Source organism: Pezoporus occidentalis, unplaced genomic scaffold (assembly GCF_034315485.1).
Source record: "Pezoporus occidentalis ecotype Australia unplaced genomic scaffold, CSIRO_AGI_Poc_V1 ctg34, whole genome shotgun sequence".
Classification (NCBI taxonomy): Eukaryota; Metazoa; Chordata; class Aves; order Psittaciformes; family Psittacidae; genus Pezoporus; species Pezoporus occidentalis.
The window spans coordinates 5,198,348-5,224,336 of record NW_026915376.1 but is presented as its reverse complement, the minus strand read 5'-3'; the positions used below and the strand labels follow the sequence as shown (position 1 = coordinate 5,224,336).

The 25,989-nt window shown below is 42.5% G+C and overlaps 1 long non-coding RNA gene across 1 annotated transcript; it reads left to right on the top strand.

Moving 5' to 3' along the window:
* Window positions 1-16,452: 16,452 nt before the first annotated feature.
* On the top strand, window positions 16,453-21,130 carry LOC134169280 (uncharacterized). The gene is made up of 3 exons (XR_009966850.1): window positions 16,453-16,573; window positions 17,011-17,115; window positions 21,044-21,130. It is a non-coding gene; the product is annotated as an uncharacterized LOC134169280 (long non-coding RNA).
* The last annotated feature ends 4,859 nt before the right edge of the window (window positions 21,131-25,989 follow it).

The window sequence follows — 25,989 nt, the reverse complement described above, 5'->3', positions numbered from 1 at the left end:
AGCAGTGAAGGATGGTTTTAACAAAATAGAAATCAGTGAAGCTCTATAAATATGGTCTATATGGACCCCTGCTTATGAAAGACAGAGTTTTTGTTGGAAGCAATGATGTACCTTGAGCTTTCTCTAATTAGGAGAGGCTCACAAGCTTGTTCTCCTGCTTAAAAGCTACATTTATTATTAGCTCTCTTGGCAAATTTAAATGAAACTTTAACCTATTAACATAAATTTACTTATTGACCAAGGAAATAGACACACTGCATCAGATCAAAAGTCCATTCAGCCCAGCAGTCATACTAAGTGGCAGTGGTGGGTGCTTCAGTGTAAATGTAAGAACAGAATACTTACACCCTGCCCGATTCACCTCCCCAGCCTCCAGCAATCACCATTTGAAAAGCTTCCCATTTTGCTAATATAGGATTTATTTTTAAGACTGAACCTTTCAGAAAAAGCTCTGGGATGAGGAAGTTTTTCAGGAATGTATAAACATGAGACAGCAAGAGAAAACAGGAGCATTGCTTTGTTCATGGCAGACAGTGTAGGTAGTCTGCCTGCTGTTACACTTTAAAATGACTGCTGTTGGTGCCTTTATTTCCTCTGCATCAGTAAATCAGCTCTTCCAAGCCTCTAGACCCAGGAGATTTCCAGTCCCGTCTGTGTGGGTGGTTGATGTCCCTAACTGATTTGTGTTGGGATATCCATTTACCCTCATGAAAAGTAGAAAAAACATGGGGGTAGAGAAAGACCTAAGGGTTTGTTTCTAAGGTGGAGAAGCAGAAAAAGTTTGAAGGTGATCTGCCAGTAATGAAATACTCCTGACACTCCAAGCAGAAAGTTGTAAACATCCCTGTTTGTACTGGTGTTCTTGGCACATGCTCCTGAACCTTTTTCTGTTGTGGTCAATGAGCCAGCTGTTTTCACCAACATCTCATAATAAATGTGCCAAAAAAGCAGAGCAAAGATGGGGTAATGGACAGTAAATATGAAGTTTTCATTCTTCTCGTGTCTTGACTGAGGGTCTCTTGCTTACTGAATTATTAAAATTGAACTGAAAGAACTGTTGAGTATCTTAATTGCTATATGTGGAAAATGAAGTTGTATTATTGCCGTTTCCTCGCAAGAAACAGGTCACCTCCATCTTTTGGGGCTCTTTGATAAGCGCCTTCAGAAACCTCTTCAGTCCCCCACATCTGCAATACCCTGTGTCCTGCTTAAGTTGATACAATTGTTTTCCATTCACAGGATCCAGCCCTGCTCAGGAGCGCTTGGATGTGTAAGTCCAGCACCAGTCTTTGTGTTTGTAAATATCTGGGATGCTTCATCCCACAGCAGAGAATTTTCTTCAGTTCCCATTAAACAGTGTGTACAACTTACCTAAGCTGGTTAATCATGGAGCTTGTGCCTTAATGCTCTTCTCATAGCCTTGTTTTAGTCACACTTGGCCACACAGTGAGACCTCTGAGGGCTGGGAAACATGCTCTATTGCTCATCAGCACTCCACCTGGGGAGATAAAAAGGGATGAGATCTGACTCCCAAGGAAAGCTCTTGTCCAGATTTTGGCTGCTGAAAGGGCTTCAACTTTGGATGTCACCAATGGTAGAGTTTAAGTGAATCAGAAACCCAAATTTTTCAACATAAAAGCCCTAGAGGCAGCAGCCCAAATCCATTCCAAATTACTATTTTCTTTCTTAATTTATTTCCTTTGCATATTTTTAGCTTTCATTTTCCTCACTAGAAGCATCTCTTGAGTCACATTTCTTTGTCTTTTAACAACATTTATGTCCATGGTATACAAACAGCCCTCTCCAAACATCCCTTTGTAGCTCAGCACCTGTGGGCTGGAGCTGAGAATTTATCAGCACATACATAGTAGAGCTACAGATGATCCCAAGGAAGATCTGAACCAAAGCTTTCAAAGCTTTCAGATCATGGTGCTTTAATTAGCTAACAGACAGGTAAACATCCTGGGCCCTTGTAACAGAACCATGCAGCTGTGTCTTACACTAGCAGAAACTTGGGAGATTGTCATCTCTTATCTCTCTTGCAAACTTTGCTATGGGTTATGAATATGACATTTGGTAATGTAGCAACAGCACAGTATCAAACAAAAAACAAAGACAAAAACAAAACCCTGCTCTCAGACTCTGGAGAAGAAGAGCTCTTGCCATTTCCCTTTTGCACCCACTGCCAAGGTATTTGAAAAGAGCAGGAGATAAGTAGCCTTATGACTACTATAGATTAACAGGCTCTGAGATACCAAACGCAGATTGCTGCTGCTGGGTGTATGATGGCTATTGAAATTCACATCTATACAGACATTTCCATGGTGGCACTGCAAAGAGCAGGGTGTATAAAAGGCTACAGATCATAAACACTGCGGCCATGCAAAGTAAGACGAAGAATAAACCCTCTGTCACTGGGAAGCAGCAGAGCACTGACCAGTTCCTGCCGTGTGGGAGACGCTTTCTGACTACAGGTTGTGGATCTTCCACAGAGACAAAGGATACACCGGAACTTGGAAAATTCCTGTGCGAGGCTTTCTACAGGGGAGAGAACACGAGTCCTTGACCTGCAACACTGAATGCAGCCGGCATGAGGTGTCTGCTGTCCTTCCAGGGTCTCCAAGGAAGATCATGGGCACGGAGGGACCTCTGCCGGGTGAGCCAGGGAAGCTCTAGAGGGCAACAAACAGTACATGAGTTTTGGGTTTGCTTGCATACTTTAGTTTTGCTTACGGTTTGTTTTGCAGAGCTCATTGAACAGGGATGGGGCTTCAAGCAAGAGGTACTATGGCTTGTTACCATCACTGAGTCATGTCGTGAGGTTGTCCTTGATGCATGAGCTACAATGTGCCATGTCATCGTTTTCCAAGGTGCGTGTCAGAAAGTGCACGGTTTGCCCAAGGCTGGTTAAAGCAAGAACGGCTTTTGCTTTCCTTGCTTTTGCACTGGAATATGAGAGGCTCAAAATCAGCTGCACTGGGGTTGCACCAGGACAATGACACTGTTAATTCTCACCCATGATCTGTGGTGCAAATCATGAAGTGATGACATGCAGTGAGTGAATTCAGCTGTCCCGATCTCCTGAGCTGTAAGGTCAGTAGTACTGTTCCCATGCTATGGCCGGCGAAACGGATATACTGAGAAGAAAAGTGCTTTTTCCAGTGTCACCTAGAAGACCAAGGACAGACTTGGGAAAAAACGCAGCTATCCTTTCTCCAAGTGTCCTGGTATAACCTCTACACATGGAATTTCCCAATAAAGATAGGAGTCAGTTCTTTTTGCATGTCCTCACAGTGTGCAGCAAATACACCCACAGCCTCTGACAACCTTCCAGGCATTTGCAGTGTCATCCTTCCAGCATGCCTGTGAAGAAAATACTAGAGTGCCTCTTTTGCACCTAAGGAATAACAATGCAGGGGGTCTAAGACGTATCTCATGCCTTTGATCTGAAGAAATCTGAGAAAGCTGAACTGGTAATAAGTAATGGTTGTGTAAGTGCTGGAAGAAAGCACTGTAATAACCTGGGTTTTGATACTTCGTTGCAGAAACCTTAATAGTTCCTCTGCCAGGGGAGGGGAGGACAAACTCTCAACTGAACTTTCGTGTTTGCACCTCTCTGGAGAACAGAATTTTCACATAATTGGTAGATCTCAGTTATATCCACACATTTCTCTCCAGCTGCTGCTGTTACTCAGCAGAAAGGTGGGATGTTTATTTTCATCTCTTATGTGCTGTTGATTAACTGATCCCCAAGGAAAAAAGGGATTAAAAACCACATCTGCAGGCTCCGAAGGATATGTCCTGGACAGACCCATTCCCCTCCCTTTCTCTCTCCTCCCTCCCTCCTTCCTTTCCTCCTGTCCTGAAGCTTTTTGTCCTCTAAGTGCAGGGAGGCTTCAGAGCAAAGGCAAATGCAAATGATTTCAACTTGTGTGGTGGTTTTTATACTTATCCCATCAAAAAATGTGTTGTCCATGTTGTGTGGGGTGCTCTTTGCTATAATAGTAGGGGGTGTAGGTCATGACTGAGCAGCACTGGCAGAGATGTGTGGCGGTGGCACTGGAATGCCAATGTCACATTGAGGTCAAAAGTAAAGTGAAGAAGCTGGTGGATTTTGGTGTGTGATGGATTTTGGTGTGTGACAGATTTTAATACAAAATACCTCTGTTGAAGAGGTATGTCCTTACTCCATTGGAGCCATCAACATTCAGTGCAAGTTCATTGTGTCAGGAGTCACAGTTTCTTCTAGAATTGCTAAAATTCAGTATAAAATAATTAAAGGTTAAAAATAGCTCCATGCCTGTGTCTACTCCTCTCTCTAAGTAAATGTTTACCTTCTTTGTTTCTCTGTTATTGGCACTGGCCAAGTCAGCACTCAGTTGCAGCAGAACTGAATGAGTTACTGCTTTAGCCCCCAGGGTCATGCACAGCACATGGACATGATGCAAGAAGCATATAACTTATTTTTCCTGGATGGAGAATGTGGAAATGATCCCCAGGTCTACAAATGGAAGGAGCTGTTCCCATAGTTAAGGCCACTAGGCTATCTTATTAAGGTCAGATCTAGTGTGTCATGTTGAACATAATTATTGCACTGCTTATAATTTCAGTACATTTGATTCTGAATATAAAATGAGGCAATTTTCTTCCTGGGGATAAGAGAAATGTGTGCCTTTGCAGAGCCTGAGACACAAGCACTTTTAGACTGGCCATCTTTATTTCTTCCTGATGAGGCTTTGACTCCCCAGGGAATAAGCTGAAAACAGTGTTTTTAACAGAGAAGGCAAAATACAAAGAAGAAAGTTTTTCGTCTGCTCTCAGGGGTGTTGTGCTTGGATGGTAGCCTGTTGCTAAGTGGCCCCATGGGAATGATTCCCAAAAGGATCATAGTTCTCTGTCCACGGATTTCTTTCCCTTTAGACCTCTTTCATCTCTTCATTCAAATCTTAATGCTGAGATTGACCCTGTAGGCTATTAGTTGCCCTCAGCTACCATTCTTCCTCTTTTAAAAGCAAGGCTGATTGGAACATTTAAAAAACCAGACTTTTCAGACCTAGCAAATTTTGTCATTAGGTAAGTGCAAAATGCTCTCTCCCCGCCCCCCACCCCCCACCCCCCCGCCCGCTTTTTCTTCTGAAGTGAATGGGATTGGATTCTTTGTTGCCTTGCACTTTACACTGAAATGTATGCTTGTGCCAAACATTTATAACATGCTGCCAAATCCAAGGGGTAGCATTTTGTATGTTCTTTATTCAGGCGTGAATGCCTGTGCAAGGTGCAAAGCAAGACTAGCTCAGATGCTACAATAGTCCCAATCACAGAATGTTACTAGCAAATGCTAAAACATGGTAGCACGTTTCCTTAGTTGCCCTGCCTCTTGTCTGAAAACAGGACACTGAGACAGCACAATCCTTACCCTACATAACTGGCATAAATTTAGAAAGCTATTAGGTATAAACCACCATTTCCCATGGTCTTGCTCACTCACAGCCTGCAAATAAATTCTAATTTTTTAAATCTAAGCCTGTATAGGAATTATAACTTTGCCAGTTTATACCCTCAATAATTTTCAGGTGTCCTATGATGACCTATAATTGCAGCATTGAATGGATGGCTAAGGATTCTGTATGCACTCACAAGGAAAACACCTGCTATCTTGGATTCATTTCATACCTCAAATGGAATGAAAGGGGTTTTATTATACAGTGGTCCTGCTCATTTGTGTTTTGTTTGGTTCTTTGGTTTTTTCCCCCAAATGTTTTATGGTCCTGAAAAGTGTTCTGGGTGATGGCAGTGCTGACAGCATTGTGCCCTCCTTTAAGGATTACTTTCAAAGTGAGTGCTCTTTTTTATAGCAGCGTAGGGCCTGAGGCTCAGGTTATTAAGAAAAGAGATATTCTTGGGGGATGAGAGGAGGTAATAGTGGTGGAAGAATCCCTTAAGTGAGTGTATTTCCTACGTCTGCAAGAGAGGTTATCTCCCTCTGGTGTCCTCAGAAGGACATGTATATACTCTCTGGCAGTCCAAATCTTTATGGCACAGTTCTTGAATTGTTTGGTGTTGTGGGTTATTATCCTTAGGAAAACTAGTGTGACCTACAGGATCACAGCATTTAGGAAGGTGTTGTGGGTTATTATCCTTAGGAAAACTAGTGTGACCTACGGGATCACAGCATTTAGGAAGGTGTTGTGGGTTATTATCCTTAGGAAAACTAGTGTGACCTACAGGTTCACAGCATTTAGGAAGAAAAGACCTGTAAAAAGACATGGCTGGTGCTGAGAGTTTCCAGTGCTTTTTCTGAATGACCCCTCGCCAGCTGTGGTTACCCCAGGCAGTTCTGGACATGACTATTAGGGAGGTTGCACACTGGTGTTTCCAGATCTCCTTTCTGCCCCTCACAGCAGAGACAGACAGAGACCTGGTTTGGGGGAACAAGGAATAAAAGGAGTTATATTCTGCTGCTTCTTGAAAAACAAAAGTTTATAACTGAGTTTGTCCACGCAACAGCAAAGCCTGAATTTGACATTTACTTCTTAGGTTCCTGACCTGAAAGAGTTCCCAACTTTAGCTCTAAGCTCCTGTGCTAACTTCAGGGCCACTTCATCACCCAGTACACTGTGAAGACATGTTCTAACTTGGCACTGAGAAATGGAGAGGCTGGAGTGAGGCAGCTTGAAGACCAGTCTCAGGGTCATAGAGAAACTCCCTCAGCAAAAATTGCTGGGCTGAGATCCTGTGATTTGTGTGAAAATGTGGTGTTGAATGACCACAAACCACGAGTAAGTAGCAATGGGATTCACGAGAGCATCAGTATCTACCACAGGAACTTGCTGTGCTTGCAGGAGGCTCAATCTGTAGCCTCCCTGGAGATAAGCTGGCATTTAATTTTGATCACTGCAGAAAAGGGAGGCTGAGCTTGCAACAGTGACTGACTTAGCTGATGTGTATGAAAATGTTATTAAAATAGGAAAAGGTCTCTCCAGATGGATTTGTCTCTGCCATTTAAAAATCCCATGTAAATGGTGCACAAAGGATTTGGGGTGGGGAAACTACCAGAGATAATAATAAACTATTAATACAAACTAGTCAAGTTTCACTCAGCGGTATTAAGACACAGTCGTGTCTCATTTAGACATGTAGTATTAAGCTGTCCTTCAGATATGACAAGGTTTATGTTTTCCCTGAGTTGTTTTCAAATCAGGAGGGAAATCTCAATTAATTTAAAGTTTTGCCTGTTGTCAGTCCTGCCTCCATGGGTTTGGGATTCCAGCCTGATGCCATAACCTACAGCAGCAGTGATGGATGTAGTTTTATTGTTAACAAGGGAGTAATAAGTACCAAAAAGAGGTGCCAAGTATGGGAGGAGTTGTCTGAGTCAGGAATATGTTGCCCCATTCTCTGGGAGTCAAAAATGTTGCCATAGAAAGGGAATTTGAAATAGTAGATTGTTTTACCCTCAGGAAAGCAGAAGTTTGATGTGGGTATTTTTTCTAGCACTAGCTGCTAGAAAATCATAGCTATATGTAGAAAAGACCAGCTCAGCATCCCTGTGCAGAGCAGCTATCAAACTAAATGTCTGTGTCTAAAAAATGTGGTTCCTACCCCTTCTTTTGCAATTCCGTGCCTTGGCTTGGCAGATCCCATTATTACAAGCTCTTTATTTTCATGATAACCTCATATTAGATATCCTCTGTAGGATTTTAGTACTTTATTTTTACAGCTCATATAAGCAGTTGAATCAGGGAACTCACCTGTAATGTAGGTAAAACATATGGCTTGCAGAAGTCCTCACTGTGTCGCAGCTGGATTCACTGACTTACTCAGCTTAGCACAATACAGACATTTTGTAAAAAGGAAGAATTTCCTTGCTTACAGCTTACTGGGAATTTTAGCTGGTGGGTGATTCTTTTTCCAGACAGTGAATTTTGAATTTGTAATAGAATTTGCCTTCAAAAACCAGTACTAGCAATTAGTGAAGGGCAGCAGTTAGGGATAGAGAAGCATATTAACTCACCTGGGAACCTAGACAAAACCAGTGCTATTTCAGTATGAATTTTTGCAACAAAGAGCTTGTGAATGAACTGTAGATCTGTAGTTCATTTGAACTAATTACCAGACTTCCAGATACAATTTCAATTGATGAATTAATTTCAGAAAAGAAACCTCAAATCAGTGAACAGACACTTTGTAAAGAGTAAATAGACTGTAAGATAAATTCCTTTCGGAAAGTTATTTATATTAAATAATTTGCTCAACTTTAGTGAGGTTTAGCAGTTCACCCTTTTGATTCTAACCCCATGCTCTCTTTCTCTCTCTCTTTCTCACTTACCCTGGATGATTTAGCCTTGCAACATCTTGTCATTAGCCATAATCATTAGTGCCATGGTAATTTTGCTGTTCCAGTTCCTCCTCTCTCACCTTTCTTGTCTCTGCTTGTGCACTACAGTGATTCCTTTCTGTCTTGCAGAATTGCTTTTAAGCATGGAGACTTACGCGCTTCAGTCTTTAGATGGCACCAAAACTGAATGCACTAATTAGGGAAGCTTTTTGATTTCTGTTATTTTCCAGTCATAGATAGGCCTGGGTTTTTAGAGCTTGGGAAGGTTCATGAGTTCTGATTTGTCAAGGCTTTTTATGAGTTCTACATATATGCTGTCTGTAATGCTAGATCTTCTGTTGATAAAGGGCACCATCTAAATAGAAACAAACCCACTAGCAGCTTTGAAGTGCTCTATATGTTGGTAAAAACTGGACTGAATTGAACTGCAAGAGTTGATAACAAAATATACTCTGACTCTTGAAATACAAAATTAAACGGTGAGCTTGTCTGATGTTGGTAGTGGTCCTTTCAATTCCTTCCTATTCAAGTGTATAAAGCAGTCAAATATTTTCTTTTCATCTCAGGGCATTATTATCTTTAAGGAGTTTGTGTACTGACTTCAAGCTGTCTAGGTGGTATTGACTGAAACAAAGCAATGCATGCAATTGCATTTCTAAAGACCCAGTGCAAAATGGTATGAAATTAAAATGGATGGATACATTAAGTGCTCCCCAAGGGCAATAACGTGGTATTTAATGGTCAGAGATGTACAAAAGACAAAACCAGGAGTTATTTATTACGTAAATGCTTACAAACAGACTTCTGGTAACTGGTGCTGTGGTGGAGGAGGGTCTGAAATTGTTGCTTTCTCTCAGTGCTCCCGCTGGGGTGGTCATAATCCACCCAAATGGATCCATTCCTGGTCCCCAACCCATCCCATATCTTACTGCCTCTCACTAACCCGATTGATCGTTTCTTTAATAGCAGTTGTTAAACCACAGTCAGAAGACCAGAGTCCTGGAAAGCTGAATGACTTCAAGAAAAACTCTTCTGATTCATTTCTCTTGAATTGGAATTGAGTTACATAGATTACCTTTTATTTATTTATATTGCACTTCCAAGTAGAGCACTTTTGTTGCTGATGAGCAAGTGACCTAGAAGATTTGAATTTTAACAAGAGAGAACTTTACTGCTAAATGCAGAAATCTTAGGCTTGGTTGCTGCTAGAATTATTCAAAGGGAAACTCCAGTGTGTGCAAGCATGTTGTACTGCCTGTTCGCGCTGTCTGGATCAAATCATTGTTTCAGCTAGCTTAAAAGAATGACTCACGTTTATTTTTTTAAGTATTCTAAATACACATTTAGTAACAACCAACATGTAGAACAGAGGCAACCCAACCAGTCTGTTATAGCATTGGCCCAAGCCAAGAGCTAAAATTTAATTTCATTACAGAAACAACAAGCTTTTTGTTGTCTCAGGCATTACTAATCTGACAAATAAACTACACGTGTATTGCAACTTCTTAGAAACATCTCAGCTTTCCCTAGGCATTCAAAGGTCTTCTGCACCTGTGCCTCTCTCCTTTCCTTCAGTGGAGGTGATCTGAAGACCATCGTCACAAGAACCAGCAAATTGGAGCTGAGGTGTGTGAATTGAGAGACTCACTGGGGAGATATGGGGAACCTCTGACCTCTGTTAACTGCACTCAAACTAGCAGGTGATAACATGCCTTCTAGAAAGAGATGTTTCTTGAAGGGTTCAGTCCCTCTTCAGTGCCTGACTGCTCACATAAACACCAGCACTTATTCCAGTGAGATCTCTTCCAATAGTGGCTCAGCACCGAGGCCATAGTATTACTGCATTGACTTTGTCACTGAATCTGGCATAACTTGGTTTGCTGTCCTCTGACCTGGATTGCTTATTGCTGCTTGTTTCTGCCTCTGTACCCAAGCTGATGGGTCCCTTGCTGTACTGTGGACCCAGACCACTTTGTAAGGTCTTTAAAAGGTAACGGGTGAGACGCTAAGAAATCTGCTGCAGCCATGTTACCTAGCAAAGCAAGTGTGTGTAACACTGTAAGACTAATAAAAACACTGGTAGCATGACAGGTGATAAAGGAGTCTGTAAATCCTCTTGGTTTTGAAGTGTGGTTTCAGGAAGGATACTCTGAGAAGAGCTGGACTCACAACAGTGGTTCTTCAAGGCAAATTGTGTTACAGCTTTTTGTGTCCACCCTGCTCACCAAATGGCTGTTCAGGATGACTTATGCTTCCCTGGGAGCTAGCATCTTTCATGTATTTTGTAGTTGAACAAAGGCTTGGAACACCAATTGGCCAGAACCTCTCATGGGCCTTTGGGTTTTCTTGCACAGATGCTGAGCCCCAAGGAAATACTGGCCACACCTGGCCCTGATTTACATATTTTGCCTTGAAAGGATAGTTCAAGACAGATACCAGCCATAAAGTCCTTAATTAAGTCACTGTTTTAGCCTGTGAATTTAGTGGTCAAGCACTGGAACAAGTCTCCAGACAGACTGTGGCATCGCCATCCTTGGAGATTTTCAAAACTTCTGGACAAGTCCCTCAGCAACCTGATCTACTTCTGTTTGGATGAGACAGACCCTTAAAATCCTTTATAAATGGAATTATTCTAGATCTTAGAACTCCTGTGTGTTGGTTGTTTTGACTCATCAGCTCCTTTCATTGCCTCTCTGTTTGGTCTCCCTTAAAAAATGTACCCCCTTAAATAGTACCTTTTCTGTCTTGAAAAAATCATGCTTTTTTTTTTCAGAAAAAACACAGATGACCCAAGTGGAAATTTTAGTGGTACCATTACATCAGAGGAGGGTTTTAATTAGTAACCCTGAAGTAGAGATAATCAATTCTGCCTGTATCTATTACAGACATATGAGAGGGATGCTAAACAGATGGAGACCATCATTTGTTAAAGTGAAAGGTGTCTTCTTTAACCTTGCAAAGATCTCTGTTCCAATCTTTGTTTCCTTCTTGAAAGGTCTACCAGGGCAATAACTGTGGAGGGAAGAAGGATTCAGAGAAGTAGAACTTGAGGAAGTCAGAAACCAGCACACCTAAAATGTGGTGCTTAACTTTTATCTTGCTTACGGGTTCTTTCTCAGGAACTGCATAGATCTGCCTTGGCCTGTAAAGAAGAACTTAATTCCTTATAGATTCATCCAGGAAGAAAGACACTGTTCCTTGCTCTTATGCAGAAAGTTTGGGCACAGGAGCAAGGGAGAAGTGCTGCAGATATACTTCTCATGGGAAAGATGATTCCTTTCCAGCAATGCAATATGGTCACAGGGGCTGCACAATGTGACTCTGGATCTGTGTTGCCTGAAAGCTCCCACACAGAGATGTGACTGCTGTAAGAGTAGGGCTTCACCTGTCCTCACTGACACCAGCCTCTTTGCAACAGACATGAAAAGGCCAGCCCAAGAGCTCCCCTGTTTACAGATGCTGATTGCAGGCGGGAGCAGCCTGAAGGATGGGAAGGAATTCCTGTATCTGGTCTAAGAAATCCAAACTGTGGCCTATAGGGAAAAGGTAGTTTGGAACAACATGGTAGGATTCCCACTTTACACTATCTTGGATTATCAGGTATTTAATATCTTCTCTTTCTTAAATACTCCTTGCTGTTGGATCTCTTGGAGAATGGGAGGAGCCTCAAAGACATAGGAAAAAAATGTCAATGTGATAAGGACAAAATGAAAGAGAAAGGTAATGACTGTAAGAGAGAAAGAATCCAATTTTCCTAAAAGTCTAATGGACTTAGGAGATCAAATCTCTGGTAAGTTTAAGTCACTTGAGGCACTTCTGATAACTTACCCAGTTTGCCAGGAAAAAACAGGTTATAAAAACCTGGCACTAGTTATACTGGAGGCAAAACAACTCTCATTCACAAGGATACATTCTGTATATCCTAAACAGGGTGCTGTATCCCCAGCAAATTTCCCCTCAAACACATCCTTAGCAGCCAGAGAGCAACTAATGTGGAGGAGTGCCTGGAAGGAGTAGCAAGTCACTGGTTTTGAGTGACAGCACATAAACCATACATTCTCCAGTACAAAGGCTGTCTGCTGGTATTTCAGTTCTCTGACTGGGATTCTGTTTCCCCTGTAGTCTGGCCTCTCCTTGTCTGTTTGTTTTGTTATCATTTGTATGGAGATCATCAGATCCAAGTACATTTGACATATGGAGATAACAGTCAGGAAAGGAAACAACATATGGCAGACAATTCATATCCATCAAGATCTGTCATAAAACCATTTTTAGCAATAGAAAAGAAGAGTAGAAAAAGACAGCAGGTTTGAATTTAAAATAAGCGTGCTGCTTTAACACACAGGAGGCCTAGGGCTTGCCTTGCCAAATGAGACCAATGGTTCACTGCCTTGAGGTACTTCTGGGCTAACCCAGCTGTTCAGCCCAGAGTTACTGGGAGGAGGAAGAAAGGGAACATCGTGCTGTACAGGTGCTACAGGGTGAGTGTGCCTGGAGACCCCGGTGTGCGATACAAGACCCTGCTGTCCTCATGTATCTTGTTTCCCCTGTAGCAGCATCACATTTGATTGGACAGACGGGATGGTCCAGGTCCTTCCTAGCAGGGCACTAACATTGCCTGCTGGAAAGGTGGGCAGGACTGAATTCAGGCTGAATTCAAATTATCTACAAGAGTGATTTGGATGTGTAGCCCTGGGTCTCAGGAGCACCCTAGTGCCCTGGCTGGGACAGCACAACTCAGGTAAGGTGTGGCTGTACACCAGAAGCATGGCATTTGATTTCCTTAATAAGAAAAACATCTGGTCCTTCAGTTCAGCTTAATTGAACTTTTGGCTGAAGAGGAGTGTTTTGATGGGCTGTATCTAGTTCAGACATGGCTGCATTTGGATTATTTAGATATATTGATTGGGAAGTTTTAACAGAATGAGGATGCTTTCCAGGACAGAAAAATACTATGTATGTCACTAATCTATGTAGTTTATTTATTACTAATAAATGGGATGTCTTCTGCGATCTACAACCATTTCACCCTATGGGGGACCTGGCGTTTTACCAAAGCAAGTGGCCTTTTACTTTTAGTTGGTTTCTTTTTTATAACCTTGGATTAAGAGGGCTGTTTTAAGGATGAGAAAATGTCTGTGAAGGAGTGTTTACATTGCCCAGCCCAACAGAGGTCTCACAGGCTCAGGCACGGTATCCCTCATGTGCCAAGAGAAAGGAGCAGCATCTCCTACTTTCTGATGAGACAAAAGCTGAATAACAGAGGAGAGATAGCTGCTGTGGGAAGATGTTCTTTCAGGGAATATCTTCTCATGGCCTTTTTTCCTGATGTTTTTCTGCACAACTTCTAATGGCTGATCTTCTTCCTACTCTGCCAATGGTCTTCCCATCTGTTCTTTCCTTTGCTCCAGGAGCAGTAATAATGGGGTTTGCTGGTTTGCTGCATCTTTGGAATTAAAAAGATGGCAAATTTTGTTGGAGGAAACAAAAAACACTCTCTGAGATGGATAAAGCCTATTTGATGATCCAGGGCATCTCACTAGGAGTGGAATAAGTTGACCTCATCTATGGACTGAACATGCTAAGCTGAGCAGGTTACATGAGAAAGGAGTTTGGACAAGTGTGTCTCCCACTTCTGTTTGAGTGAGCAGGAAGGGTGAAGCCTTTGTCTGGTCTTATAGGGTGTCAAAGCCCAGCCCTGCCCAGAGCCTTGCTACAGTGTCAGAATCAGCAGGTATTGTTGTTGAGCATAGCAACCCTTTATGCTGTTGAGCATATGCGTCCTTTACAGATGTCAACTAGGAAGGTTTAAAATGTAAAATGGCATTTTAATATTTAAGAATAGCAAGCGAGTAGATGGCTATAATAGAAAAGCTTCCAATCCTTTAGCTATGTGTTCCAGAGCTGCATAACACTGCTGATAAAATTGCCTTTGGATTCCTTGTCTAATATTCCAGGTTTTCTCTCTCTCAGCAAAACACAATAGCTTCCACTAAGCCTCCCTGGGAGGGCAGCTAACAGCACATTTACTAGACACTTCAAACATTTGATCATATTTCTCCTGAGTGTATTTAACATCTGTTAATGTCAGCAGCCCCAACCGGATCGAAATACCTGCATTGCTGGGAAAAATGTTTAATATAAAAGATGACACGGGTAAGCAATTACTTACTGGTGTTTTTTGGAAATGGATAGGTGACTACTAGGCTCCTCTATTCCCCTTCATCTGCCTACCCCCCTCACCAGCCCTACTCTGTTACCACCCTGCTGCTGTGTGCTTCTCTGAATGCATTAGAGTGGTTATTCTGAGTATGCAGGAGATGCCAGAAATAGTTTCAGGTTTCCTGCCTCATCAAACCAAATTCAGTCTGTAAAAAATTAATACACCCAGAAGGAACAGTTAAAAGCATCTCCAATCAATTAATGTTAAAATGGGGGCTAGGAGGCTGATTTGTTAAAGGAAACAGAATCCAGCTCAGAGCTCAAGAGGCTACTGAGACAAGAGTACAGTTTACAAGTGAAGCTGTAGCGTTTCAAAGGAGAGTAGCAGATAAGGTATAGGTCAAAGCAATAAATGCATCACTCTCAGCAGTTCACTGCTTCAGGCTCGAGGACCCCAAAGACAAATCCTGTCTTGGGCAGGCCAAGAAGTCTCAGAAGAGCAAGTCTTTCCAGACTTCCCACAAGGCAGCAGATGGCACAAGCCTGGCTGTTTGCACTGGCCATTTGCATCTTCCATCTTTTCTCCCACTAGCAGCTGGAGTGAGAAACAAAGGATGCAGCCTTGAGGGGTCTGTATACTTATAATGGCCCCATGTCTACTGCACTGCTCACTCCAGCAGTTCAGAGGACAAGTTGGTACACCATCCTTATGAGTTTGCCTTTAAAAATCGTTAGTTAAAAAGAGACAGAATAGGGTGTTTTTTCTTGATAGCTGAACATTTTTGATGTTCAGTATTATCTTCACAATCGTAAGTCAGGCATCAGTTTTATTTATGATGGCACATGAGACTCTCATATCCTTTCTTGACTTCAGGGCCTGGAGCTTCAAGCTGCAGTTTTAAAAGCATATGGATAAGTTTCAAGAACGGGCAGCAAACATATTTATGGTGAAATTAAACAGAAATTGCAGTAATTTACACAGAAGGGGGTTCAATCTACAACTCTTGACTGTCTCTTGTCTGGAGTGCCAGTCCTCATAAAGGTGAATTCTTTTTTTTCCCCTTCAAATGCTATCTGATTGTTTCCAAAGTGAGAAAACTTCTAAATCATGTCTGAAGCCACATCTGAGTGAAGCGTTTTCAAGCATGTTTTCTGGTGTCTTAAAAATAAATAGGTGCACAACCAGCTGAAGCCTATTGTCACTGTTTTACCTCTGATTAATGGAGGTTACAATTTTCTTCCTTCCAACTATTAAGTATTTAGAACCATTTATACTTTAATGCCTTGTCTTTTTCCTGGTCCTTTGTTTCTGTGTTACATCCTCGCAGTTAGAGAGCATTGAGATAAGTGGTAGAAAAATGGGGAGAGGGAGTTAAGGCAGTAATCCAGCTTTGAAATAAAAAATTGGCTTGAGGTTAGTACTTGAATCTAAAGAGCCTGCTGAAGGCAGGAGGGAAAAAAAAAGAGTGGCAGGAGAAACTGAGTTGATAGAACCTGAGACAATGGTAGTACTTCTCAGGATGGTGTACTTGAATGCAGCCCTGGTTAACATAGGGTTAATGAAACTGCATGTCCCTGAGCGTTGACTGGGCCAGGGCTAAGAGTGAAGGAGATTTGCTGAAGGCAATGATAGGGTATCTAGGATGTACTTAAGAAAGGACTTAGCTGGTGCTGGATCTATGCTGCTTGGTGGGCTGCTGTGTTCAGGGAGGGCTTCACATGGTCATGAGGAGGAATCAGAGTGGCTCATAGATACTGAGATGGGAAGGGTTCATACTGTGCTTCCCACCTTCCCCTATATCCCTCTGTCTGGGTAAAGGAGCACTGCACCCAAGAAATAAGTTCATTTTGTTCACAGATCTTTGCCTGTGAGATTTAGAGTGTGTTCTGGGCTTGATCTTTTCTGAAAACTGTATTTCCTTTTGCAGACACCAGCAACAACTCTGCTCACAATGAGGAAGCATGTCTGCCTGTTAATTGTCTATCGCATTTTCTATTTTCTTCTTTATCCTAGGTTGTAGCAGCAACCTTCCCTCTGGTTAAATTGGAAGAAAGTGGCTGGAGAGAGCTCAGGTAAAGACAGTTGAGATTCTCTTGTATTCACTAAAAGAAAGTTATACAGGAATATAATTATTGGTCTCTGTCAATAACTGGGCACACTGACTCCATAATGCCCTACGTTACACTTTATTTCTTTGCTGTTTGAAATCCAAAATCAATTTTTCTATTAAATTTTAAAAATAAAAAATATATTTAAGGAGACCTTTTGGACCCCATGTGCTCTGTGTCACAACAGATGTCCAGGGCTGGGCAAAAGAAATTATGTTTCTGCACTCAGGTATAGAAGACTGCATGGCTCAGCTGTGCCCTACGCTAGGATACAATAACACACAGTATGGTGCAGCTTTAATTCAAAATAAATATGTCCATAGCCTACAAAATTCCTCTAATACACTTATCTGGGAGAACACAAAGATTAAAAAAATCCTGCTAATTCCTTTATCTTTCAGATACAGAGCTGAAAACAAAGACATCCAAACCTTGAGCGATTTAGAAGAGGAAGAAGCCAAATTCTGTGCCAAAGGTTTGACTGCTGGGTTTACTCATGGCTTCAGGTAAGCTTCTTTCCCTGGGCTGTTTAGCATTTCAGAGGCCCTGTGTGTTCCTCAAGGACAGCTGTGGATTACAGACATAAAACCTTGCATAGCTTGCAGGCAAGGCAGAGCAGAGGGAGTATAGACAAGCTAATCCAGGGTTCCTTCTTGTCCAGCATCCTGCCTCTGACCCTGGCCAGCGCTACATGCTTCAGAGGAAGATATAACAACCTCACAGCAGGCAGATGCAGGATAATCAATTCTTTCAACCTTGTTCTCAAGCCCCATTAGATCTCATCCTGATCCCTAAATAGTTAGGGGCTGGATTAAGCCCTGAAGAATGCCATTTAATATACTCTAAAAATTGTTGTTACCATTAACTCCCATGACTCTGGAAGTTAATGTTATCAACAGACAAATATATTTCCATTTTGAATCATCCAGTGTCCTTGGTCTACTACAGCAATGAATATGTAGGCTTAGAAACCTGTTTGCAAAAGGTATTTAATATTTCTTTTTGCCTGTGGTTATTTCCCTGTAATTATTTTTTTTTTTTTACTGCATGTCTCATTTCCTGATGTTATGAAGTAAAGAGCAGGGATAAAGTGAGTATACTCTAAAGATTACATGTTTCTTCATCACATCCTTGTACAAAATGCATCAGAGGAGGAATTCTTTCAGCAGCTTAAACACTGGTTTGGCAGCCTTCTTCCAGCCCCACTCAAAAATAGGGAGATAGGCTTTGCACTTCTCCCAACATAAACCCCAAATCCACACCAGTCCAAATTGCTGACCTTGGCTGACTTTTGTCCAAGCTTTCCCAGTACTGGCTAGGATGAGCGAGCTCCCATAGGAGAGCTATTTTGGCAGACAATCTATCTTTTGGCAGCCCCTTTCCTACCCTACTCCAACTGGAGCAGTAGTTTTTGTCTCTCTCTCGACACTAACCCTAAGCCTTTCACTTGCTCTTTTTGTCTGCAGAGCCTTACCCAAGATCCTCAGGCATCCTGGAGGTGGAGGAGCTGTCAGTGCAGAATGCGTTTGCAGCACCCTGTTCCTTTGGCATCCCTTTTCCTTCCCACTTCATCTGTAGCTCTTTTATTGTTGTACTTTTAAACCCAAACCCTAGCCTTGTCTTCTGTTCTTTCCTTAGGATGTCTTCTTAATATCTTGCTTTAACAGCAATTCTTACTGTTTTTTTTTTTAATCTCTGTTGCTTCTCATAACCCTGTTTAACTTGTGCAGCATCTCTGAGGGAGTTTTCAGAGCCTGTGAAGAGATGTTATGTGTAGGATTTCAGCTGGGTCTATAGTGCTTATGTAGAATTGCTTAAACGTTTTTAAGTGTTTCATTTCTAAATAATTCTGGCTCCCTGCCATCTTTCGTGCACATACTGAATCTGCAGGAATATATCTACAACAATGACTTGGACTACTTATTTGTGTCACCTGCATTATATCTCTGTACCACCTGCAGTGCAGCATTCTCTCCCTAGCCCCATCTCTTGACCATTTTTTCTTCTTGTCCTTTCTTCTCCTCCTCCTTATAACATCCTTATAACATCACAGCCTCTTTCTCTTTCCTGTTGCATCCTCAGTCCTCTGCTTTCCTGCTCCTCACTGAGACAGAGGCCAAGGAAGACCTGAGAGTCCTATGTGTGTATTTGTGTGCAGTGGTCAGGAGAAGGCAGAGGAGGACCGGCTGCCTATACGAACTAGCAGAGCCCCATGCTGAGAGCCAGGGGAGGTGTTGCCCTGCTGTGGGGCACAGCCTGTCCCAGAGTGGAACCAGGGCAATTGCTGCTCAGACCCATGGTGTTATTCTGTGCCAGAGGCACTGGGCATGTGCCTGCTGTGGGGATGCGCTGTGCAGCAATGAGGAACCTTAGCAGCATTTTTCCCCCCTTTTCCAATGCTTGATTACTTGGACCAGTCATCTGGTTGCCTAAGATCTTCCTGAACATCATCCGAATCATTCATGCTACTGACCCACCTAAAAATTTGTGGTTGGTGTATTTTTTGCTATTTCAGTTCCATCCCTCTCTAGATAATTCATAAACACAAATGAATTAAACAGTGCAAAAGCCAGGGTGGAGCCTTGAGGCACATGGCGTTTGCCAGGGTGAAAATAGGCCATTCACTTCTTTTGCATTTGTTAAAGTTCCATCCAAATAATAACTTACACACACATATCCCCCTCTCTCCTCTGCTATCTTAATTCCTCTAGCTTCTCTTTTTTGTGATACTTTCTCAAAAGTGTTTTGGCAGTGAGTAAGTCATGGCTTTTCCTTTGACATGGCCAGAGAATTGTGAGAGATTAGTGAAACAGTTCTGTTTTTTCTGGGTATCGTTTTAAACACCCTGTTACTATTTTCTTCCCATTCTTAATGCTACTTTCAAGGAAGAACGGCTAAAACTTTCCAGCCAGAGATAGCTCTGCAGACTCCAAAACCCTGTTTCTATTACTGTGCTGATCACACCACCCTCCAACACTAGCAGGCTTTTAAATGAGAGCAGTAGTAATTGGAAGAACATGAGAAAAGAGTTTTCAAGAGCTTATGGCTTGATTTTTCAAACAGATCAGTACTCATACCTGGGACTAGAGTTTCACAGACCTAACACAGTGGGAACTGAAGTGTTTTGGAAACCTGACCTGGGGCTGTGCCTTGGTGCCTTTTAAAGAGCTGGTGAGGTTTCCTGGCACATTGCAGCTCTGTGCAGATAACATCTCAGCTTCCAGAAATCCAGTAAATCTTTCAGTGCCCAGCAAATTTGCTCTGTTGTAGAGCAAAGGAGCTTCACAGCTCCAGTTTGGGAGATAATTAGCAGAGAATTAACTTCATGGTCTTTGCCCTGTGAGCGGTCACATGAAGCAGACAGGTTTATTCTTTGTCCCCTCACTGCTGTTTGGAAGCTCCTAGAAAATGCTTTGGGGAGTGTATAGGCTCACCCCAAAAGTCAGACAATGAGGAGCCTTCTTTCTATAACCACTTCCATGTGGGGTGAACCCAAAGCCTATGGAGGCTCTTCTGTTGTCAGCCACAGGAGATACTTGAGGAGGCAGAGATACCATTGCTTCAGGCACTCATCAGAATCCCACTCTGACCTGCAGAGCTTCCTCAGGACTACAGAATCTCTAAGCTCAGGCTGTTCATCCTGTTTTTCCCAGTGAAGTGTGGCTTGTCCAGTGGGACATGTTCTATTGCAGCTGGTTCTTCAGGCTGTCATGACTAATAAAGTAGCCCTTGGTTGCCTGTACACATCAATCCCCAGTATTCTGCTATTGCCTGACTCAATTGAGAAGAAATGGATGCTGCTAGTGATCCAGCCTATGCAATGGACATAGTTCCTTGATGAAAAAAACAAAATGAAACAAAACCAAAAAAAGCCGAAACCAAAAAGAACCCAAACACCTGGGAAATATTGCCTGTATTTTCCCAACTGTCTTGTCCTGCTGCTAACAGGAGCCATGTGTCTGTTACAGAGATATGCAGGAAAACAGTGTTATTAGAGGCATCAGGTATTTGTTCAGGAGGCTGTGGGATGCAGCAGTTCCTTGGGCACCACAGATATATTTACAGTATTAAAAGGTCAAACAATCTTTCTATTTCCCTGTTTGCTTCAGAGAGTTTTGTTGAACATTCTCATTATTCGTTGCAGTATTTTTTTGATTTAAGAGGATTTCTCTCCACCACCATACTTATTAGAATGCAGTTGTGTGCGCAGTGAATGTGTTAGTACTATAACAAGCTTCTCCTTGTAGTCTGAGTGCAAAGCTTTTAGTTCAGTTGTGTGTGGGGCAGTGAAGACAACATGGGGCAGGTAATTTGGAAAAAAAAATGGAATGAATGGGAAAAAGACTCAAAGTGAATAGTTTATAGACATGACTTCTGTCCCTATCTCCAGGCTCTGTGCCAACTATTAACTTATTTTCCTGATCTTTTTTTTAGATGAAGAGAAGCCCTGTACAATAGCATGGAGACCCTGAGGATTGGAGATAATTTTTCTCCTTATGCATTTTTCCCTTCTTTGCAGGTAGGGGTTTTGGCCTTTTAACCTGTATGTGAGTTGCAGAAAGCCTCTGAATCCCTAGTCAGTTGTTGGGACGCTCCTCCAGGACTTGCTTGCTGTTCCTCATCCACAAAACACCTTCAGTGTCAGAAAGGAAGAGCAGAAAAGAGGTTGGTGGAGCAGGGGATAGCTAAACACAGCACCTAAACTCTCCAGATTAGTGAGAGGAGGTAAAGACAATGTAGGTTTGAGAACAGTAGGAATGCTGGCATTATCAGGCAAAGATAATTAAAGATAACAAAGCCAGGGAGTTGAAGACATTATGTCATGATTCCCATTCTGTATTTTAAAAGCTGCAGCATACAGGCTTAGATAAGGATGATTACTTCCAAGAAGAAGTAACCAGAGTCTGCTAAACATTATCTATTAGGATAACATATACCCAAGAGTCTTGAGAGGGTTGGCTCAGGAAACATCTGGTTTTAATGAACCTGGGAGTGCTGGCAATATTGCAGGCGACTGCAGACTTCCTGGGTTTTGCAAGTACTTCAGAGGGGTATGAGGAACCATTAAGGTAATTATAAAGTGACCAACTTGAAGCCAGTATCTGGCAAAATAGTGCATAGGCAAATATGAGATACAGTTGCTAACTAAAAATACAATTAATATCAGGCAACATAGCTTTCAAGGAGGCAGACTGAGGTAAAGAGAAGAACTGTTCAGCTTACATTTTGTATGAGATTACAAATTCAGCTCTTGACAGTGACTGCAGAGAGATAATATGCTTTTGCAATGTGTTCACCATGGCCCAGTGCAGTATTTTGCCTCGAGTCAAAAGATGTAGGGGATGCTGACTGATGGGAGAGAGGTTTTTATAAAATAGTCTGTGTCCAGTGTTGTTTAAATTTCTGTATCAGTGGTCTGGAAATAAACATAAAATTGCTGCTGATAAAATCTGAAGATGACACACAAACTGATGGAGTAGCCAGTAATGATGGGGACAGAGTGGTTACACAGAGAGATGGGATGGTGCAGTCTGCATTTTCCGTTTCAATAAAATGGGTTTTAATGTTGCCAGATGCTAAATCATTCACCTGATTGCAGGACCAAGGAACTCTTCCAATCTGGTCGACTCACTCATGGCAGCCCTAACACAGGATTATTTTTTTTCCTTTTTTTTCCTCTTGAAATATCTGTTACATGAGGTTAATACGTTTGGATCTCATCACTGACTGTTTTGCCAATGGCTTTTGCCAGCACAGACTGTTTTTAGTTTGTTGCGTATGTTAGTGTTAGTCTCTTACAGGTAAGGGTGACAGTGTTGTACCAGCAATAAGTGAATCAGACTTGGTGGGTGTGTAGGTGACTGTTGAGACCTACTCTATGCTCAGCACTTGTCACTCTGCTAGTCATGATACTCTTCCTTCTCTTTGTGTGCTTTTCCTGCCCGGGGGCAAGCTGATTAAAGTGGCTTATATCTTCCCTGAGCTTGATGCGATGCTTGTGACTAAAGATTCGTGCTGATAAATTACACCTAGTCAAATATGCATTTAAAGTTACTTGAAGTACTTTCTTGGACAACTGCCCTTCCCAGTTCATTATCTGGGTATTCTTGTACCATCTGTCCAAGCCACAAGCCCAGCTTCCTGCAGATGGGTCTTCATTAATAGACTCTCAAGAGCCAGTCTTCATGCTGGGAGGATTGAAGGGTGATTAGCATCTCATACTGTCTTGGTCAGGGTAGGGAGAGAAAGACATAATAGCAGAATTTCTCCAGCTCATGCTTGCTCTACAGCATCAAAGACTCAAATTTCTATAGAATGATGTAAAGACAACAGAAGAGGAATCTATTTCCATTTAAATATTAGGAATATCTTGATTTCATCCAGCATCTCAAGTCAAAGGCAAAAAATTTCAGGAAGAAGTTGCACATACGAACATGGATCCATTGACAGATGCTCTAAGTAGCGTTTTTCCCCCTCAGAACAAAACATCACTTACCCTAACACAAACCCACAGACTTTTGCAGAATCTTTTATGGTCAAAGATTTTGAGTACGTTGTCTCCACATTTCTTTTTACAGATGGATGCACCAAGCAAATGTCAGCTAGGGTACTGGGCTCAAGTCTTGACTTCCACGTTTAGGCAGCTTTCCTCTATCACTTCAAGGTACTTCTCTACATGCTTATGGGCTTCCACTGAACACATTAACAAAGCTCCTGCCGCTAGACTTGTGGGAGTTGATGAGATCACAGCCTAAGAAAAGTTAACTCTATTAAGATAAGGACTTGAGAATTGAACCTACTTACCAAATTTGTTTCTCTTGTCATTAACCCTGACAGATCAATGGGTTTAAATTTCTTCTTCTAATATGTAACTGCTGAGCAGGCTTTAATAAAACCCAAACATATCTGTGAACTATTATCTCTTTCTCTCTAGGAGACTGTTTTATGATATGTACTGAATTATAAATATCATAGCAGTCAGTAGAAATTTTTTTTCCCCTGTGATGGTCTCATATTGAAAGGAATGAGATACTCTTAATTGTACTAATTATGCATCTTTCTTAACTTATTTGGTGGATTATGTATGGCCTCCAACTTCTGAATAAACAGTGATAGGGTACGGATTTTTTTAAACCATCTAACCCTTCAGCCTGAGAAGGACTAAGAGGATCCTCCCTTTGCAGGGAAGGCTTTCCTACGAGTGAACGAAGGACTCGTATTCCCTCCTATATTTCTACAGAGAGAACAATGACTTAGGACTGTATGGCAGAGATCCTGCCTAAGCTTCTTCAGACCTGGACCTAAACTGCTGTCCTGAGGTTATGGGTGTTCTGCTCTGCTGCTGCTGCTTTCACCACCCTGTGAGAAAGCAGCAGGTACAAATCTCCTTTAGGAAGAAGGACCTTGCAGGGAAGAAGTCTTTCCAGGCTCTCACTTCTCCTTCCAGTTGTCTGTAGCAGATGTCAACAAGCCACATCTGACCAGCAGCAAAGAGCTTGAGGGACTTTCCACGCTCTGCCCCTTCCATCTAAAGCTGAACATCTTGTGGATGACTTTCTCTGTCTTCTGGCCTTGGGGTAAAACTGCCTGAGCAGCTGCCTGGGGCTCCTTTGAGTGGCTTCCTGAGCTTGGTTTGTCCAAACTGATGACCCTCAGCAAACAGCAGTGGAGTGGGTGTCACTAGGTCATTTCATCTTGCTGGGGGTCTTGTGCGGATTGAGTGGGTTCCACCATCTGTGCTTCAGGCAAGGGTATAGAATAGGGGTCAGAAAAGTGCATGGCAGGGGAATGTGAGGTTCAGTTGACAGGTGGGTGAGGAGTAATCTTCAAATTCACTGTGGCCCCTTTGCTGATCCTAGTTTGGGACCCACATTGCCTGTGACCTTTCTGCACTGCTCCAGTACCCGAAACCCAGGCTGGGCATGTGGTGCCTCTACACCCCAGAGGACTGCATATGAAGACCTGGGGAGGATGGGAAATAGAGGATGGATTTGGCTTACACTTGCAGTGTTGGCTTTTAGGCTGCCTCTCTGTGCCAGTGAAATCCCAGTGTCCAGAAAGATTTCTGTCCCCCAGAGAAGGTACTGCCCGTTTTGCATTATCTGTGAAAAATCCCTGCTCCAAAACCTTATTTGTGGCTCCATTAACTTAAAGAACTCATCTGAACGCTCCATTTGCCTTTTAGATAAAGAACAAGTGATTGTTGAGGACTCGCTTCCCTATCATTTTGTGTTGCTTTCCTCATTATAAGAATAACATAAGGGTCCCCGAACATTATTTTTGACTCTGTCATTAGCAAAGGTCTGGAAAGCATGTTTTGACTCCATTAGCCTTCAGAAATAAAAGGAATGACTGTGTAAGTTGAGATTAATTATTTCAACCAGCATTCTTCAGTGTTTTCATAGAATCATAGAATCGTTAGGTTTGGAAAGGACCTTAAGATCATCAAGTTCCAACCCCCCTGCCACAGGCAGGGACACCTTACGCTAAATCATATCACCCAAGGCCTCGTCCAACCTGGCCTTGAACACTGCCAGGGATGCAGCATTCACAACCACCCTGGGCAATCTATTCCAGTGCCTCACCACCCTAACAGGAAAGAATTTCCTTCTTATATCCAACCTAAACTTCCCCTGTTTAAGTTTTAACCCGTTACCCCTTGTCCTGTCACTACAGTCCCTAATGAAGAGTCCCTCCCCAGCATCCCTATAGGCCCCCTTCAGATACTGGAAGGCTGCTATGAGGTCTCCATGCAGCCTTCTCTTCTCCAGGCTGAACAGCCCCAACCTTCTCAGCCTATCTTCATACGGGAGGTGCTCCAGTCCCCTGATCATCCTCATGGCCCTTCTCTGGACTTGTTCCAACAGCTCCATGTCCTTTTTATGTTGAGGACACCAGAACTGCACACAAAACTCCAGGTGAGGTCTCACAAGAGCAGAGCAGAGGGGCAGGATCACCTCCTTCCACCTGCTGGTCAAGCTCCTTTTGATGCAGCCCAGGATACGGTTGGCTTTCTGGGCTGGAAGTGCACACTGAAGCCGGCTCATGTTCATTTTCTCATTGACCAACACCCCCAAGTCCTTCTCAGCAGGGCTGCTCTGAATCTCTTCTCTGCCCAACCTGTAGCTGTGCCTGGGATTGCTCCGACCCAGGTGTAGGACCTTGCACTTATCATGGTTAAACTTCATGAGGTTGGCATCAGCCCACCTCACAAGTGTGTCAAGGTCCCTCTGGATGGTTTTGCTGTGGCCTAAACAAAGGCTTACAAATTAATTTCTATTATTTGTATTTTCTAGAAAAACCACTAGGTTCATGACTGATTTAGCAAAACAAATGGCTTTATTTGTAGTTTTATGCACTTCTCTGGTCACTTACAACAA